Source organism: Rhinopithecus roxellana, chromosome 7 (genome assembly GCF_007565055.1).
Source record: "Rhinopithecus roxellana isolate Shanxi Qingling chromosome 7, ASM756505v1, whole genome shotgun sequence".
Lineage (NCBI taxonomy): Eukaryota > Metazoa > Chordata > Mammalia > Primates > Cercopithecidae > Rhinopithecus > Rhinopithecus roxellana.
This window is the reverse complement of record NC_044555.1, coordinates 70,134,236-70,155,420: the sequence shown is the minus strand read 5'-3', so window position 1 is coordinate 70,155,420 and position 21,185 is coordinate 70,134,236. Positions and strand designations below refer to the sequence as shown.

General features: G+C 39.1%; 1 pseudogene across 1 annotated transcript; it reads left to right on the top strand.

The window, feature by feature from the left end:
- Positions 1-12,446: 12,446 nt before the first annotated feature.
- LOC115898676 lies at positions 12,447-13,980 on the top strand (annotated as a pseudogene). Its single transcript, XR_004058357.1, has one exon. The product of XR_004058357.1 is annotated as a nuclease-sensitive element-binding protein 1 pseudogene (transcript).
- The last annotated feature ends 7,205 nt before the right edge of the window (positions 13,981-21,185 follow it).

The following is a 21,185-nucleotide window of genomic DNA, read 5'->3' as shown; positions in this document are numbered from 1 at the left end:
TGACTGCTGTAACAAATTATCACAAATAGGGTAACCTAAAATGACATAAATCTATTATCTTCCAGTTCTGGAGGTTCCAAGTCCAACATGGGTGTCTCTAGGCTAAAATCTAGATGCAACAGGGCTGTATTTGCTTCTGGAGTCTGTAGAAGTCAACAATTCTCTGACCTTTTTCACAGAGGCCAGTTTCTCTCTGGTCCTTGGACGTAGCCTCCTATTCTCAGAACCATTGCAGGGACTGATAAGGCTTCACTGTGTCGCCACCCAAATCTCATCTTGAATTGTCGGTCCCATAATCCCCACATGTCATGGGAGGAAACTGGTGGGAGGTAATTGAATCATAGGGGCAATTACCCTCATGCTGCTGTTCTTGTGAAAGTGAGTAAGTTCTCATGAGATCTGATGGCTTTATAAGGAGCTCTTCCCCCTTTTGCTCAACACTTCTCCTTGCCGCCTCCATGTGAAAAAGGACTTATTTGCTTCCCCTTCCACCATGACCGTAAGTTTCTTGAGGCCTCCCCAGCCATGTGGAACTGTGAGTCAATTAAACCTCTTTCCTTTGTAAATTACTCAGTCCCAGGTATGTCTTTAAAAGCAGCATGAGAACAGACTAATACAGGGACATGGAGTTCTTCTTCAAATGCCATATCACACACTCTTTTCTGCCTCCCTTTTCTACTTTTAAGAACTCATGTGGTTAAGCTAGACTCCTCTGGGTGTGGTGGCTCACACCTGTAATCCCAACACTTTGGGAGGCCAAGGCTGGTGGATCACTTGAGGTCAGGAGTTCGTGACAAGCCTGGCCAACATGGCGAAACCCCGTTTCTACTAAAAATACAAAAATTAGCCAGGTGTGGTGGTGGGCACCTGTAATCTCAGCAATTTGGGAGGCTGAGGCAGGAGAATTGCTTGAGCCTGGGAGACAGAAGTTGCAGTAAGCTGAGATCATGCCACTGCACTCCAGCCTGAGCGACAGAGCAAGACTTTGTCTAATAAATAAATAAATAAAATAAAAAATAAAGTGGGCTCACCCCAATAATTCCATGAAAACCAGTCCACCTCAAAATCCTTAATCTAATTCCATTTGCAAAATCCCTTCTGCCATGTAAATTCACATATCCATAGGTTCCAGGGGTTGGGATGTGCACATGTTTTTCTTTCTTTCTTTTTTTTTTTTTGTAGAGTGGTATTATTCTACCTACCACATCCCCCAAAATATATTTTATGCTAAACAAGAATATACATATAACACACTGGCCAAAATTAAAAAACACATAGTTTGTTTTGGGGAGGTGAACACAGGGAAAGAAACTGTAAAATATAATTTTAAAATACTGTTTTATTTATTCAGCAATTTTCTTTTATTATTAACAATGAGCTAGATCATTTTTAGAGTACTTGAGATACAGTAGTGACTAAAAGAAGCCAGCATTCCTGCCTTGACAGAGATTTTATTCTATTGTGTAAACTGACAGCACATTAAATAAATGAGTAATGTGTGTAGTTCTTTAGATGTGGGAAAATGCAATGGGGAAGTGTGTGGTAGGAGATGGAGCTGCACACAGTGTGTGTGTGTGATTCACTTTTTAAAAATTGTGGGTGGCAGATTACTGTCAAGGTGATAATTGCACAAAAATTAGAATAACCAAACCCCCTGGGAAGACAGAGTACCACAAAAATGAAATTGCAAAAGAGACACCATGCTTGGTAATTTTTTGGAAGAGCAAGAAGATCAGTATAACAGCAGCTGAATTAAATAAGTGGGAAATTGGTAGGGTCAGCTACTGGATAAGCAAAGAGGATACTAGATCATGGTGGGCTATGTCATTTTCAGCATTTTGACCTTTATTCTGAGTAGAAGATAGAAACACTGGATAATTTCAGCAGAGGAGTCACATGAAGTCACATATTTTATTAAGGAATCTTCTGGGTGCTATGTTAGGACTGAAGTGTTGAGAAGTAGAAAGACCCGTTGGAAAGTGGCTTTCAAGTTCCAGGTAAGAAGATATGTTTATTTTGAATTCAAAAGAAGAGATTCACACAATTAATTTTCTATTACAGGTAATTATTTTTATTATTCAAAATATTATTAAAGCTCATTTTAAGAACATACTCAAGAAGTCTGAAAATTGTAATTCCAGCATTTGGGGAGTCTGAGGCAGGAGCATAGCTTGAGGCCAGGAGTTTGATACCAACCTGGGCAAAATAACAAAACCCCATCTCTACAAAAAATACAAAAATTAGCCAGGTGTGGTGGTGCATGCCTGTAGACCCAGCTATTTGGGAGGCTGAGCTGGAAGGATGGTTTGAGCCCCAGGAGGTTGAGGCTGCAGTGAGCTAGAATTGTACCTCTGCACTCCAGTCTAGGTCACAGAGCAAGATCCCATCTCTTAAGAAACAACAAAAAAAGAAGTCTGCGATTATCTGCTAGTCATGAGAAAAAAGAGGACAACATTGAAGTGAAAATGATTGAAATGGGAGATTCAACTGGACTTGGGCAAGAAGAAGTAGAAAAGTAACTCTTCTTGATATTTTTAAAATATATTGTTTCATGTGCTGATGAAATCATTGGCTCGGCTGGGTTCGTGAGTAGATAAGGATGCTCATCAAAATTTCACATACAAATTTGGGTTGGATTAGCAAGGATGCAGGTTGTAGAGAAAAGGAAACACACACTGTTGGTGGAAATGTGAATTAGTTCAACCCCTATGGAAAACAGTACAGAGATTTCTCAAAGAGCTAAAAACAGAACTGTCAGTCAACCCAGCAATGCCACCACTGGCTATCTAACCAAAGAAAAATAAATTGAGACTGGGTGTGGTGGCTCACACCTGTAATCCCAGCACTTGGAGAGGCCAAGGCAGGTGGATCACTTGAGGTCAGGAGTTCAAGAACAGCCTGGCCAACATGGTGAAATGCCATCTCTACAAAAATATTTAAAAAAATAGCCAGGTGTGGTGGCACATGCCTGTAATCCCTGCTACTCAGGAGACTGAGGCACAAGAATAGCTTGAACCTGGGAGGTGGAGGTTGAAGTGAGCCAGTGCACCAAGATTATACCACTGCACTCCAGCCTGGGGAAAAGATCAAGACTCTATCTCAAAAACATTGTTTTATCAAAATGATACCTGAACTCATGTTTGTCACAACATTATTCACAATAGCAAAGATATGGATTCAACCTAAGTTTACATCAACAGATGATTGGATAAAGAAAATGTGGCATATAGACACTATGGAATACTACCCAACTATAACAAAGAATTAAATAATTTGCTGCATCATGGCTAGAACTGGAGGCCATTATCCTAAGTGACATTTCAGAAACAGAAGGTGAAATACTGCATGTTCTTACTGATAAGTGGGAGCTAAAAAATGGGTACACATGGACCGACAGTGAGGAATAATAAATACTGGAGACTCCAAAAGAGGGGATGATGGGAGGTTAGTGAGGGTTGAAAAAGTACCTCTTGGTGGGTGCATGTGGTGGCTTAGTCCTATATTCCCAGCACTTTGGGAGTCTAAGGTGGGCTGATCACTTGAGGTCAGGATTTTGAGATCAGCCTGGCTAACATGGCAAAACCCCATCTCTACTAAAAAGAAAATACAAAAATTAGCTGGATGCTTTGGCACATGCCTGTAGTCCCTGGTACTCGGGAGGCTGAGCCATAAGAATTGCTTGAGCCTGAGAGGCAAAGGTTGCAGTGAGCTGGAATTGCACTGCTGCACTCCAGCCTGGGCAACAGAGCGAGACTGTCTCAAAAAAAATTTTTTAAGTACATATTGGGTACAATGTTCACTATTTGGGTGATGGGCTTACTAGAAGTACAAATCCCATCATTACACGATATAATCAAGTAACAAACCTGCACACGTATGTACCCACTGCATCTAAAATAAAACAAAAATTTTTTAAAAAATTAAAAAATTTGGGCTGGACATCAAAGGCTAGTAAAAGCCAGGTAATGCCACAAGATGGGAGGCAAGAGAAGAAGGCTGTGAACAGAATCACTGGATGTGAAACAAGGACATATTAATAAAGAGAAGAAAGAAGGAATCTTAGGAAGGAACTGTTTCTGAACAGTTGACAGTCATGAACACAGTGAAATTTTAAATATATATTTTTAGATGTTCCAATAGAGTTGGCAGGGTCTAGTAGGATGATGTGGGTCAAGGTGGTGGCTCTCTAATGGAAAAGTAGAGTTTAAATACATGAGGAGGGTGTTGAAAAGACCAATTTCCATTCTGGCCAACATGGTGAAACCCCATCTGTACTAAAAATACAAAAATTAGTTGGGTGTGGTGGCACGCACCTGTAGTCACAGCTACTTGGGAGGCTGAGGCAGGAGAATCACTTGAACCCTGGAGGCGGAGGTTACAATGAGCCGAGACTGCACCACTGCACTCCAGCCTAGTGACAGAGCAGGACTCCGTCAAAAAAAAAAAAAAAAAAATTATCTCGCTGGAGAAGTGGCTGTGGCTTGGGGGCTTGGGTCTAAGGACAAGTAAGAATCAAGCCAAGGTATAAGAATGAGCAAGGGCAGATGGCTTTGAAGGTTCCTAGCATTACAGAAACTGAGCCTACTGATAGCTTTGCAATGAAGTGAAGAGCGAATGGTGAGATTATATTCAAGTACTGTTGGCTAAAAATCAAACTGACATCGCTGTGAAAGGCACCTGGCCAAGCCTGCCCATGGAAGGTGTTATTTGGCATCTAAATGAAATAATAATAAACTAAGGGACAGAGAAGCAGTATCTTGGTCTTAGGAGACTGGACATTGGGCATCAAAGGTAAAGGTTGATTATCTGCCCTGGATGGGACATGATGACTGAGTTTCTCAGGTGGAGCATCTCAGAAAATTGTAGAAGGAGCAAAGTCATGGGAAATCTATGGAGACAACAAACCTTTTAGTGTAACCAGCTTCAAGACTCATGGTCTAGGGGCAAGCCTCCAAACACATGACTACTAAACTTTTCTTTACCTAGGGATAGGCATGGTCTTAAGTAGTGGAAAACTAAAGTCTGCAATAAATGGACAATCAGGCCAGGCACAGTGGCTCACGCCCATAATACCAGCACTTAGGAAGCTGAGGTGGGTGGATCGCTTGAGCCCAGGAGTTTGAGACCACCTTGGCCAAAATAGCAACATCCCGGTTCTACAAAAAAATACAAAAGCACATTAGCTGGGTGTGTTAGTGGCATGCCTCTGTTCCCAGGTACTCAGGAGACTGAGGCAGGAGAATCTCTTGAGCCTGGGAGGTTGAAGCTGCAGTGAGCTGTGATAGCGCCACTGCACTCCAAGCTGGCCAATGGAGTGAGATGCTGTCTCAAAAACAAAACAAAGCAAACAAACAAAAATATAGTCAGCCATAAGGTTGAGGATTTGAATATCTAAGAAAACAAAAGAAACATATTTGCACCTTAACTATAGACCAGGGGTCCTTCTAACCATAGCTGGTGGGCTATGTCTGTCTCAACGCTTGTTTTTGCAGATGGAATTTCATAAACACACAATCACACCCATTGGTTTACATATTGTTTTCTGGCTGCTTTTGTGCTAAAACTATAGAGTTAGGTAGCTGTAACAGAGACCTGGAAAGCCTAAAATAAATACATTCTACATTCTTCCCCTACAGAGAAAAGGTTTACTGACCCCTGATAGAATCTCTTCTCCCACCGTTTCCTTTAAATCTACTTGTGTTCTCTTCACTTTTTTCCCACCCCTTTCAGGGTGACTGTAGGTGAATGCAACTTATTCCTAACCCATAGTAAAAAATCACCCCTGCTTTAGCATAGGTCTTCTTTCACTCCATATGAAGAGAACGACGTGTTCTATTGTCTCTTGGTATTGCCTCTGTAGTAATTGTATTTTAATACTGTTTCTATGAAAACTTTCTATGTTTGAGCAACAGTTTATGTTGGACTAAAATGCACAAGCTACAGTTAGTAAAGGAGTCTCTCATTCACACACACTCACACAGACACACACATGCACACACAGACACACACATGCACACACAGACACACACATAGACACACACACACAAGCACACACTCTCACACACACTCACACAGACACACAGATACACGTACACGCACTCACACAGACACACTCACACAGACGCACATCCACATACATACTCACGCAGACACATACACTCACACACACGTACACACATTTTATAACAAAGTAAGAAAGCAAAAACTGTATAGCATTTGCTGTTGGTTTCTTAGAATGCATACTGCTTTATATCCCATGAGTTTCAATTAGGAGTCATTTATTATTGCTATTAAAGGAAAAATATATCTATTTTGGTACAAAAGTGCAACCTTTTTAGGGTGTGATTGTACTACTAGTACACCCCTAGGAAGGGATCATCTATTCCTTTTAACATCTTTAGTACAAACATGATTTAAGTTGTAAAACGCCAGAAACAGCTCTTCCATGTCAGGTTTATCTCAGTCTTTAACAGACTCTCAAACTCAAGATATTTCTGAGCATATTGATGCATTAATTATGGAGAAGACAATTAATTATATAGATCATAATGAGACCTTCATCTTTGCTTAATTTAATGTAAAAAACCCCACAAAAATGAAATTTCCTTCACAAGAATCAGATAAATATGGGCTATCATCAATGTTTTTAATCATGGGACATTTCTTGATGACAATCTTGGAAAACCGTGAACTGAGTCATTTTGTTCCCAGAGGAACTGATACCACTGACCTGAAGCTGGTCCTATCTTATTCTCTCCATAGAGACTATTGCATCTGTAGCAGGTGTAATTTCTGCATTAACATACTTCCCAATTTGAGTTCAATTAAAAGTTCCTCACAAGGAAAAACAATCTCATTTTATTGAAATTCATTTCCTATAAAATATTATTGAATGACGACGGGTTTTGCTTGTTCTATTTAACAAGAGAAACAGAATAAAATGAAATGGGCTCCTGGGTCTACAGTCTTCCTGCAAAAATCAAACACGTTCATTACATTTCTTAAATAACTGAAGACAGTTGGAGTATCTTTCTGCAACTAAAGTTTAGCATGGGAAGCTCACACTAGTGAGACCGACACTTAGAAGATGTATTTTAACTTTTTTTTATCTTTCAAGTTCATGTAAGGAGATGTATTTTAAGAAAAGATAATTTGGTTTTAAGTAATATGTTTTTGAATTATTAACAGAATGTGTTTTCTATCAAACTAAACTATATTTAAGTATTATCAATCTTATGTAAGAATTTTTACAAGTGTGTGTCAGTACTAACTTCAAGCTATTGATTTTTCCTTCCCTGGCTCTGTCTGTCTTTCATAAACCCAATTCTTTAAAAAAAAAAATGACTGAGATTCTTGATTGCATTTAAAATTTGAATGCTAGAATTTTTCTCTTTCTTCCATCAGTTCTGATTTAGCAATTATACTTAAAATATTCTTGTAAAGTCAGAGACTATCATTCCAATAACCTTACAAATGTGTATCCTGCAATTAATAGTCATGTTCTCTCAAATTACAAAGTGTTTTTTCTTTATTCTCTTATTTTATATGCCAGTTCTCAGAATGCCCATTGCAAGCCAAATGTATACACATTATGCTGCAGAATTAAGGTATAATGTATTCCTCAAGATACTTAGTAAGACTATGCAAGACATGAACTGAAATGAAGTTAAGCAAAGCACACACACACAGAAACCGTCAATACACTCTACATGCCTCTTCCTTATCTTACATGTTATGACCCAAATAATCAGATACATACCCTGTGGTAGGCAACATAATGGCCCTCCCAAAATGCCTGCATCCTCTGCAAATTCTGAATGTGCCACCTTACATGGAAAAAGAAGCTTGGAAGGTGTGATCAAGTGTGTAGATTTTGTAATGGGGAGATGATGCTGAATTATTCAAGTGGACCCAATTTCATCTCATGAGTCCTTAAAATCAGAGATCATTTTCTAGCTGTGACCCGAGGGAGATATAACTATGGAAAAATTCTCAAAAAGAGATGTAGCACTACTGGCAATGAAAATCGTGAATAGGACCATGTACAAAAGAATGTGGATCACCTCTAGAATTTGGGAACAGGCAAAGAAACAGTTTCTACCCCGAGGCTGCAGAAACAAATGCAGTCCCACTGACACCTTAATTTTGATCTCCAGCCCTTTTGCAGAACTGTAGGACAAACACCTGCATTGTTTTAGATGCCGAGTTTGCAGTAATTTGTTACAGAAACTGTAGACAACTAACGCAAGCCCTACTTTTGTTGTATGTTAGTTCTCTTGAACTACAGTGAATACCATGCATTTAACTCTAGAATTCTGCCAACAATCATTGGCAGTGTAAATGGAATGGTCTCCCTAAATGATACATTTCAGTACTTTCCTTTCTTTTTGAAATGTCAGCAATGCTAGAGCACTCAATCTTCTGAACATGTTTCATTCAGCCCTAGTGATGCAATCTTCTCCTTAGTACCCATACATCTGAGACCCCCTAGGCAGAAACCATGGTGACTTGCTCATAAGAATCCCTTTGTTAATTATCTTCCTCTCTTCTGGATTGATTTCTGTGTCCATCTATGTTGCCATAACACTGTATTTTTTGGACTATAACTCAGCTGAGTTAAATCAAGTCTTATTATTTAAGTCTCATTAATTGGGTCTTTCCTGATCTTTCTTGTCACCAGTAGAACTGGCTACATCATAATTTGTGAGCCACTTATGAACGCTGCATGTATTGCACACAACATCATGATGCTTTATTCACTGGGTTTGTTTGCAGGTTTTCCTCCATCATGATTCCCAATAAAAGGACTTATTCGAACTCCCATATTTCCCATAATTACAAATAAAAGCAAAACTTGCATGATTCTAATCATGCAAGGCTCTGAGAAATAGAGTCTATATCAGCACATCAGTCTATGGGATTGGTGGACAATGACATAGGAGATAAAAGGCGAGTACTATACACATTCTTTTGCCTTGATGAAGCTTATAATCTAGTAGTGTGGCAAACAGTAGTCCATAAATGAGTAACACTGCAACTTTTACAAACAATCTGAAGGGAAGACAACATATTGTGAGTGTGAATGGCGAGATAAAAGGATTGCTCACATAAAGACAGTCAGGAGATGTTCTGCTGAAAATATTATTCATACATGTCATCTATGACCTGAAAGATGAAAGCAGTAAACTCGGTAGCAACGTGATAAAGAATTCCAGGGAGGGACTGACATCCATCAGTAGTGGAAGCACCATGGTGCGTTCATAGGAACTCAAGGATAGCAAGTGAAGACCCAAGATTAAAAAAAGAAGACTAAGTCAATGCCAAAAAAGGTAACTGTAGGATTCTGCAGTATGGAAGACAGCGTCTGAAAGACAGGTAGAGCAGGTGGACTTCAACATAGTTAGGGAAGCTAAGATCAAGAGACAAAGGAAAATCTGGAAAGAGTTGTATCTTTGAAGACAAGGGAAGCAATTCTTTGCAGTCACTGGGAATGGACAATAGTGTGGAAATACTGACCAAAGGGTCAAGAAGGACAAAGAAATTTCTATTAGTTTTACAACGTAGAAGTCAAAGGGGACTTGTCCACAATCTACAGTGGTAGAATGAATAGGTATCAGAGAAACGCAATAAAGCAAATAAACAAAAATTTTCCTTAAAGGCAAGTGTTATGTCCTTATATACACAATGCCTGGAAGAGAGTAGGTATGTAAAATTAGTAGTTAACTGAACATGTAAGCTTAAAGATAGATTTTCTTCCTAATGCCTGCTATTGAAGGTACTCCATGGCAGAATCACGTATACATTCAAGTTTCTCCTTCTGCATAGGAAAAATAGAATAGGGCTAGCAATACTCAGAGTCCTCTCAGCCGTATGTGTCAGTCAATGAGGGATGTTCTCTCCGCCTGGAATTCATTCATCCCGAGCAGTGTCTCCAGCTTCTAATGTCTGTGCTTCACGACAAGTGCATAGGAGAGTTAAAATAAAATCCTCTCAAGTGCAAAATTAGTGCCTGAAGACTTCTAGATGGGTCTTAAGAAGTTCAGATGAGATCTTAGTATGCCTGGGCAAGATATATCTGTTAGTGTTAACTCTATTGCTTGTTGTGTCTTTGATCATGACCCCCCAAAAGTTAAAAATACCAGAAAATGTCTCATATTTAAAAAGCAATGGCTACAAGAGCACATTTTTAATCCATGGCATATGGACTTAGCATCTGCCAGGAACATCCGAGAGTTAACAAGATGTGATGGTAAAGAAATTGAACATTAGAAAAATGATTAAATATTACAAGTGTAGTCCAAACTACACATATGTCTATGTGCATCTCGAATGAATTTCCAATTAGAAAGAACATGTGGGTATTCTCCTCCCCAAAAACTTTATTCAGTAATAAAGACAGAAGCAACTTATATTTCAATCCAATTATTTTTAATCATGTGATAAATGTAAAAAGTATAGGAACAAAGGAATAACAGATGAATAGAGAAAAATGGGTAATATATGGCTTTAATTTAATAATTCTTAGAATATACTGAGATTAAATGGTTGTGAAGGTAGTCTAGATTTCTGAAATTAAAAACCTGACATTTTGGCAATAACAAAGCAGCAGTCCCAAGAGGACCCACAGATGCTCTGAAGGAAGCGGACTGCTCCTGCAGGACCCAGGAGACCCCCCAAAAACTGTGAGCCCCAACTGAAGAAGTGGGAAAGGGGTGTTGACATGGTTATATGTTGAGAAAGAAACTCTTATTCTAAGATCAGTTATATTCCTACAACCAAAGAGATTGTTGTAGAAGTCTTTCATGATTATAGTAGAAACCATGTCATAAACATGAGATTAAAAAGAAAATTTCCCATAATAATGCCACTCCTAAATGATGAGCCCCATAGTAGGCCAAATGATAGTTTTCCAAAGCTGTATCCTGGACAAAAGTCCCAGAAGCTGCGAATGCATGAGCTTGCATGGTAAGAAGGAATTTGCGGATGTAATTAAGTAAAGGATTGTGACATGGGGAGATGATCTTGGATTGTCCTGGTGGGCCCAATATAATCGTGAAGGCACTAATATACAAAAAGGAGGTAGGAGAATCAGAGTTTGTAGTGGAAGATTTGAATACTGAAGAAATACAACTGGTTGGAAGAAAGCAAAAAAGCAATTATGAGCCAAGAAATGAGGACAGACTCTATCAGCTGAAAGAGATGAGAACAGATGTCTCCCTAGAGCCTCGAGAAGAAACACAGACCTGTTGAAACCTTGATTTTATACTTTCTGATTCCAAGGCTGTAAGAATATGAATTTGTAATAAGGTACTAAAGGTGTAGTAATTTGCTATATCTGCATTAAGAAATTAAAACCAATTCAAATAGTATTTTATGTTATGTTTCATAAATACATATACGTATGGGTTGTAGTAATTTAAATACATACTATGTATTTAATCATATTAATAGTAATAGTAATCATATTACCATGGTTGCAGCAATTAAATACATACTATGCACTTCTGGATTGATTAGAAATATTTATGTGCACATACTTGCCACAGTTGCTAATATGTTTAATTTATGTAGGGGTGTGTATTTGTATATATATACGTGTATATATACACGTATATATATGTGTATACACACACACATATATATATATGACTACGTAGATATTCACATGCATGTGTGTGATACAGGATTAAGTGCAGGGTAATATTACTTACACTACTTTTTGAATTTTTGTTTTAGACACATGGTCTTGTTCTGTCAATTAGGCTGGAGTGCAGTGACGTGATCATAACTCCATGTAGCCTTAAACTCCTGGGCTCAAGTGATCCTTTTGTCTCAGCCTCTTGAGCAGCTGGGACTACAGGCATGTGCCACCACACCTAGCTAATTTTTTCTTTTTTTTTTTTTCTTGTAGGGATGGGCTACATCAATGTTGCCAAAGCTGGTCTCGAACTGCTGGGCTCAGGTGATCCTCCTGCCTCAACCTCCCAAACTGCTAGGATTACAGGCCTGGGCCACTGCGCCCAGCCTGAAAAATTTTTTATTAAAGTGAAGTTCGGCAGCCAAATATACAAATACGAATTGTGTGGGTTGAGAAATTATTACAAAGTGAACATACCTCATACCACCAATTACAAAAAGAGTATTTAGGGCATGTTAGAAATTGTGCCCTTACAATTGCTGCTTCTTCCTCTGTAGACTGCCTTCATTCTCCTATTATGAATCTGTTTTGCTGTATTTCATATTTATACAAGCACATCTGGAGGACACATTATTTAGTGTTTGGCTTAGGGCACTCACCAATGTGTTCATGAGATGCATCTATTTTGGGTCATGCAGACACAATTCATTCCTTCAGTGCTGTGGAGTAACCCAGTGCATTGACAGAATCGAATCCTCATTGACATTTGGGCTGTTTATGTTTGGCTATTAAGAAATGATGTTGAGTTCGATCGGTAGCGGGAGCGGAGAGCGGACCCCAGAGAGCCCTGAGCAGCCCCACCGCCGCCGCCGGCCTACTTACCATCACACCCCGGGAGGAGCCGCAGCTGCCGCAGCCGGCCCTAGTCACCATCACCGCAACCATGAGCAGCGAGGCCGAGACCCAGCAGCCGCCCGCCGCCCCCCCCGCCGCCCCCGCCCTCAGCGCCGCCGACACCAAGCCCGGCACTACGGGCAGCGGCGCAGGGAGCGGTGGCCCGGGCGGCCTCACATCGGCGGCGCCTGCCGGCGGGGACAAGAAGGTCATCGCAACGAAGGTTTTGGGAACAGTAAAATGGTTCAATGTAAGGAACGGATATGGTTTCATCAACAGGAATGACACCAAGGAAGATGTATTTGTACACCAGACTGCCATAAAGAAGAATAACCCCAGGAAGTACCTTCGCAGTGTAGGAGATGGAGAGACTGTGGAGTTTGATGTTGTTGAAGGAGAAAAGGGTGCGGAGGCAGCAAATGTTACAGGTCCTGGTGGTGTTCCAGTTCAAGGCAGTAAATATGCAGCAGACCGTAACCATTATAGACGCTATCCACGTCGTAGGGGTCCTCCACGCAATTACCAGCAAAATTACCAGAATAGTGAGAGTGGGGAAAAGAACGAGGGATCGGAGAGTGCTCCCGAAGGCCAGGCCCAACAACGCCGGCCCTACCGCAGGCGGAGGTTCCCACCTTACTACATGCAGAGACCCTATGGGCGTCGACCACAGTATTCCAACCCTCCTGTGCAGGGAGAAGTGATGGAGGGTGCTGACAACCAGGGTGCAGGAGAACAAGGTAGACCAGTGAGGCAGAATATGTATCGGGGATATAGACCACGATTCCGCAGGGGCCCTCCTCGCCAAAGACAACCTAGAGAGGACGGCAATGAAGAAGATAAAGAAAATCAAGGAGATGAGACCCAAGGTCAGCAGCCACCTCAACGTCGGTACCGCCGCAACTTCAATTACCGACGCAGACGCCCAGAAAACCCTAAACCACAAGATGGCAAAGAGACAAAAGCAGCCGATCCACCAGCTGAGAATTCGTCCGCTCCCGAGGCTGAGCAGGGCGGGGCTGAGTAAATGCCGGCTTACCATCTCTACCATCATCCAGTTTAGTCATCCAACAAGAAGAAATACGAAATTCCAGCAATAAGAAATGAACAAAAGATTGGAGCTGAAGACCTTAAGTGCTTGCTTTTTGCCCGTTGACCAGATAAATAGAACTATCTGCATTATCTATGCAGCATGGGGTTTTTATTATTTTTACCTAAAGACGTCTCTTTTTGGTAATAACAAACGTGTTTTTTAAAAAAGCCTGGTTTTTCTCAATACGCCTTTAAAGGTTTTTAAATTGTTTCATATCTGGTCAAGTTGAGATTTTTAAGAACTTCATTTTTAATTTGTAATAAAAGTTTACAACTTGATTTTTTCAAAAAAGTCAACAAACTGCAAGCACCTGTTAATAAAGGTCTTAAATAATAAAAAAAAAAAAAAAAAAAAAAAAGAAATGATGTTATACATACATGTAGTGCCACCTGGAACACATGTTCTCGATGGTCTGTAATGTATAGAACTTGGCATGGAATGATGGTTCATAAGGAATGGGCAAGTTCAATTATAGAGGTACTGCCAAGCCAGTTTTCCTGACTTATAGAAATTTACATTTTCCACAGGAATGTATAAGAATTATACTTATATCACATTCAAATCTACATTCACAATTGTCTACTTTTTATTTTTTAAGGTGGCTTTGTTGAATTTATAATGATATTTCACAGGGACATTATTGGATAAATTAATTACTTCCTTTACTAAGTTGATAAAATAATAATTATATTCATTGTAACAATATATAATGTGTTATAATAATTATAATATAGTAGAATATAATTGTGTAGTATTTAATTAATTACTTTCTATTGTTAATTAATTTATTAATACATTATATATGTTTACATAACAAGTTGAGGGCCTTCTGTTGAATTTAATGTTCTTTTCTATGTTCTCTTTGGAAGAGTTTTGTTTCAGTCCTCACCCTTTTATTTAAAAAAAGAAATTATATTTGTAATTGATTGTCTCCCTTCCTCTTATTTGTTTGTACATGTTCTTTATATATACTGCATAGCAGTCCTGTGGTACACATGCCACAGATTTGTTCTCCCACTCTGTAGCTATAATCACTTTTAATTGGTCACTGCTATTTTGTAAAATTATTTTTCAAATTAAGATAAAATAGGCCGGGTGCAGTGGCTCATGCCTGTAATCCCAGCACTTTTGGAGGCCAAGGCAGGTGGATCATTTGAAGTCAGGAGTTCAAGACCAGCCTGGTCAACGTGGTGAAACCTCACCTCTACTAAAAATACAAAAATTAGCCAGGCGTAGTGACACGTGCCTATAATCCTAGCAACTCGGGAGACTGAGGCATGAGAATCACTTGAACCCAGGAGGTAGAGGTTGCAGTGAGCTGAGCAGTCACCATGGAAAAAAACAGTATGATGCTTGTTCAATAAATAAAAAATAGAATTACCATATGATCCATCAATTCCATTTCTATGAATATACTCAAAATAATTAAAAACAAGGACATAAAGAAATATCTGTCCACCCATGCACATAGCCATTTTCAATATTGTCCTCTATGGTCAATAGCTGTCTCCTGTTTATGTGCCTAATATTTGAGAACAGCTACTACTTTTTGATATTTGAATATTTTTTCATTGTAAAATTCCCTTTCATTGTAAAACTACCACCCACCCACCCCGCCTTTTTTTTCTTGAGATGGAGTCTTGCTCTGTTGCCCAGGCTGGAGTGCAGTGGTGCAATCTTGGTTCACTGCAACCTCTGCCTCTGGGGTTCAAGCGATTCTCCTGCCTCAGCCTCCCAGGTAGCTGGGATTACAGGTGCACACCTCCACGCTGGGCTAATTTTTGTACTTTTAGTAAAGATGGGGTTTCGCCATGTTGGCCAGGCTGGTCTCGAACTCCTGACCTCAGGTGATCTGCCTGCCTCGGCCTCCCAACGTGCTGGGATTACAGGCGTGAGCCTCTGTGCCCAGCCCATATTTTTCTTAAAGCCTGCTTTGACAGCTATTCATATGTCTGGGTCTACATTATTTAGTGCTGAAAATACATTCTACTTGTCATTCATATGACCAGCTACATTATTTAGTGCTGAAAATACGTTCTACTTTTCATTCTTTTACTCTGAATTTGTTTGTATTTCAGGAATGCCTCTGGTAAGCAGCATCTGTTAGTTTTTGTTGTCCTTAATCAACAGTCAGTTAGAGATATTATGGCTGTATAACAGATAACTCCAAAGGTTCATGGGCTTTGTGGACAAGGACTTCAGACACAGCAGTATGCACTGTGATATAGCAGCCTCAGCAGGGAAGTGTGGTGTCAGAGGTCACTGGATAGTTGGACTGGAGGCTTGGTCACCAGATGAGTTAAAAATGAGAACGTCCAACCAGAATTCCTCTTTGTGCCTTTTCTATGTGGCATATTTTCCCCACAGCATTAATAGTTATTCTTTCTACAAGTAAATTCAGGGTCTCAAGTGCAAAATTCCAGTAGACCACATGGAAGGCTTCTTCCTACGTGACTCACCCTCAAAAGTAACACAGTCTCACTTCCTCCATGAAGAACTCGCTGAGATTCATGGGGGAGGAATCTGATTCCGTCTCATGATCAAGGTGTGAGAAATTCATATTGTAGGAGACACTATGGAATGGAAGATATTGTTACGGACCTCTATGGAAAATACAATTATCCACATAGCTTAATATTTGCTTTCTCATATTTAGAGCATTAAATCCATGTATATTAAAACTAATTATTGATATATTCATTTTAAAATCTACTACCTTATTATTTACGTTCCCTTGTCCCCCATCAATTCCAATCTCGTCATTCCTTCATTTCTTGATGCTTTTGAAAAATTGCATTTTATTATTTTTTCCAGTTATCTTCTTGAAAGTTATGCTGTAATAAATTAAGTGATTATTCTGTGTTCTGCATAGAGAAGAACTTGTATCATAGGTTACTACTTCTTCCCACAAAATGCAAAGATCTGACACTACATCAACAAAATTTCTTTACTCTATTTGTCAATTATAGCTACATTTTAAAACCCAAAAGCCAATATTATTATTACATAAATATTTATGAATACATACATATAACTGTATGTGTTTTATACATATACCAATATTATACCATAATACATATTAGCTTGCTATAGATCAATGACATATTACGATGCATAACAATTACGTTATCAATTTCACACACACACACATGTGCACACACACACACACCACTATCACCACCACCATTTGGATCCTGTAAATTTCTCCCACATCTCAAAACTTTTATCTTAGAGAGGTTTTTTTCTGCCTGAATTGTTACCTTGAGTGAAAATCTACTGTTGATAAAGTTCCTTGAGTTTTGTCTTCTGAAATATCTTTTCTCATTATTTTTTTCTGAAATGTGTTTAAACAGGGTACAGAATTCTAGGTTGGAAGTTACCTTCTTCTTTCTTGCTTTCCAATTTCTTCTTGGTTCCACTTGTTCTGCTGAGAGGTGATGTTTAAGTTTCATAGCTGCTCTTCTAAATATAATCCCTACATGGAAGGTAATTCAACAAAAAAGTTCTATTATTTATTGCCATATTTTTGTAGGTTAATTCTCAGTATTTTATTATTATATGCTATGTATGTGGAGTTCTACAATTTATCATTTTTTCTTTTTAATTATTTCTTGTGCCTATTTTGATGTGTATTGTAAAAACTGAATAGAGGCTGGCCTAATTGAACATTGCCGATTCCCCATTTTCTTTGTTGTGTGTGTGTATAGAAATCCAGATATACATGTGTTGGACATTTTTACTTTATTCTCATGTCTTTTATGTGGTTTTCTGTATGTTCAATCTTATTATCCCTTTATATTTTATTCTGCATATTTTCAATGACTTATCCTTCAGTTTCTTAATTCCCTCTTCAGTGGTTCCTAATTTGTTAATAAGATCATGCTTTGCCATCTTTTAAAAAGTAATTTATATCGTATAATCTAATCTATACACAGTGGAATTTACTTGTTATATAGTTCTATTAATTTTGACAAATATAATATATGCATTTATGTAATCACTCTTACAGACAAAATATAGAACAATTACCTCAAACCAATGCACTCTATCATGTTTCTTTCTAACAAATTCATCCTTCTCCCCAAACCCCGCTGCTGACAACTTATCCTGTCCCTATTTCTGCAATCTATCTTTTCTTATGCCAACATCTGTGTCTACCCTTCCACAAACACTACACTGTCTTATTATTGCGGCTTTATGTAAATTTTCAAAACTGATGAAAGGAGTCCTCCAACTTTGTTATTGCTTGCCAAATTATTTTGGCTTGGTTCCTTTCTTTTCCTACATACATTTAATAACTAACTTGTCAATATGCACGAAACAAATTTGACTGGAATTTTGACCAAGAATGTGTTTATTCATAGTTTTAATTCATTGTCTTGCCTCTGAGCAAATCTACAGAATTTTTCTTGGGGTGCAAGGAATTGAAGTGTAAGAAACACTTCACCCATTGTTGCTTTCTTTCTGTCATGGTACCCATTGAGGGCAGGCAGTTTGTTCACATATTTATGACTGTTAGGACAAGTGATTCACCATCTTATCGCTTGTAATAGAATAAATTATATCAATTTATTATAGGATCAATCAAATTAATTCTAGGTCAGGTGCCTGATAAGTCACTAAAAGCCCACAAAATCACCTGCACTGTTTAAATTTTTATTTTTTTCTTGCCATTTTGAAACATAAAGTTATCCATTTTATAGTATAGTATGGGCAAGATGCAGTCACTGAGGCCTGTAATCCCAGCACTTTGGAAGGCTGAGAGGGGAGGATCACTGGGGTCCAGGTGTTCGAGACCAGCCTGGGTAGCATCGTGAGACCCCCGTCTCTCCAAAATTAAAAAAAAAAAAAAATGCCGGTGTGTTGGTGCACAGCTGTGGTCTCAGATACTTAGCAGGCTGTGGTGGGAGGATTGCTTAAGCCTGGGAGGTCAAGGCTGCAGTGAACTGTGATCATGCCACTTTACCCCAGCCTGGGAGACAAAGACCCTATTAAAAAAATATACAAACACCCAGACACACAGACACACACACACACACACACACACACAGTTTAAAAGAAACACAAATGGTGAAGTAAGAAAGGACAAGTAAGAAGATTTTCAACTTTGCAAAAATCACCCTAAGTTTTCTTAAATGTGAGCTTTCTTGGCCCACTAATTATTTACAGAACATGTTCGAACTGAGGATAGACTATGTACAAAATTAAATTTAAGAGGGCCTACTGGTTGAAATGGATCATTTACAAATTTACATAAAACAATTGGAAAACAAGAACCATAACTCTATAAAACTGATTAACTCACAGATTTTAAAACTTCTATTGCTTAAAGAAAGATAGATGTTTCTTTAAAGACTTATATATACATATATTTTTACTTAAATTTCTTCCTATCTGAACCCAGGTAAACAAAGGAGACTTCAGCATATTAGAAAAAGCATTTCACACACCAACAGAATTTTCCTCTACATATGTTAATCCTTCTTTTCCAGGTCAATGAAACTATTAACTTTTCTACAGCATTTTTCTGAACATATGTGTTTTCCTCATTTTGCTGAAGGTGAAATGGGAATTCTCAAATAATACTGTGAACAGCAATATTGCAATATGCACCAAAAACTTGTTAAATGTTCATTTGTCTCACCAAATGATTCCAATTCTTTCGATATATCTCAATGAAGTGGTATAGATTTTGAAAAAAATAATAAAAACAGATTCATAATGCTTTAAGTGGGTGTTGTAGATGTTAGTGATCGAAAAAAAATCTGATGTCGAATTTTAAGGTATTTTGTATGTAATTTTGGAAGGACTACCTCATGGAAGAATACTTAGCCGTTAAGCTGATGCATAATAGCATAGAAAAATGTTGTTAATATAAAGTGACTAAAGGTAGGGTATGGACTTATATGGATAAAAGGCATACACACATGTGCATATATATATATATATGTGTGTATATATATATTTCAACATGACTCATATATTTAAAAAGAAAACTATGAGTCAGGCAGAGTGGCTCATGCTGGTAATCATAGCACTATGGGAGGCTGAGGTGGGCAGATCATATGAGGCCAGGAGTTCGAGACCAGCCTAGGCGATATGGTAAAACCCCTTCTCTACTAAAAATACAAAAATTAGCTGGATGTAGTGGTGCACCTGTAATCCCAGCTGCTCCAGAGGCTGAGGCAGGAAAATTGCTTGAATCTGGCAGGTGGAGGTGGCAGTGAACCAAGATGGCACCACTGCACTCCAGCCTGAGCAACAGAGTGAGACTCTGTCTCAAAAAACTACATACATACACACATAAAAATAAAAACTATGTAAAAACAATACCAGATACATTTAGAAACATGTCAGTAATGACATTTTTTGCTGCCAGGCATGGTGGCTCACTTTGGGAGGCCAAGGCTGGTGGATCACGAGGTCAGGAGATCGAGACCATCCTGGCTAACACAGTGAAACCCCGTCTCTACTAAAAGTACAAAAAATTAGCCGGGCATGGTGGCGGGCACCTGTAGTCCCAGCTACTGGGGAGGCTGAGGCAGTAGAATGGCATGAACCCGGGAGGCGGAGCTTGCAGTGAGCCGAGGTTGCGCCACTGCACTCCAGCCTGGGCAACACAGCAAGACTCCATCTCAAAAGAAAGAAAGAAAGAAAGAGAGAGAGAGAGAGAGAGAGAGAGAGGAAGGAAGGGAGGAAGGAAGGAAATTTGTTGAACGATGTTTGCATGAGTAGTTCAAAAGAAAGAAAGAAAGAAAGGAACGGGGAGAAGGAAGGAAGAAGGAAGGAAGGAAGGATGGAAGGAAGGTTGAACGAAACAAGAAAGATCAAAAAGAGACAGAAAGAAAGAAAGAAAGAAAGAAAAAGAAAAAGAAAGAAAGAAAGAAGGAAAGAAAGGAAATTTGTTGAACGATGCTTGCATGAGTAGTTCTTAAAATGTTTCTCAAATTCTCTCACTTCTTTAAGCTCCTGCTCCACACATATCCTGAATCCTGCCTGTTTCCTTCCTGTGGGTGTCTCCATTTCTGTTTTTGTCTCCTGTAGTGCCTTCTCCAGAGAACACACAGAATGATTGTTAAGCCTGTAATCCCAGTCAGACCACTGCCTGGCTTGAGCGCAACACAATTCATTGCACTCAGAATGGAACGAAGACTTTTTGCGCTGGCGTGGGAAGCTGTCCACACCTGGACCCGTGCCTGGCCTCGGACCCTCTTCTGACTCCTCCTGTCTTTGTTCAGTGAGCTCCATCCAGGAGGTCTTAGCTTTTCCTGGAACATAAAAAGCTTGTCCTGTCCTTGAAGACATTATACTTGCTCTTCCTGCTTGTGGAAGAAACCTCTTTCACCCCACAGCCAAAAAATTCACATGGATGGAACCTTCTCAATCTTCAGGTGACAGATTGTAGCTTCCTTACCTGACTACACCACACAAGACAACACTTCCCCTGTCACTCCTCCCACAGCTGGCTCTATTTTATTTTCTCTCTGGCAGTCATTACTGTCTAAAGTTTCACAACTTCTTTTTTTCTACTATTGACTTTTTCTGTGTATATGCCCTCCGTTA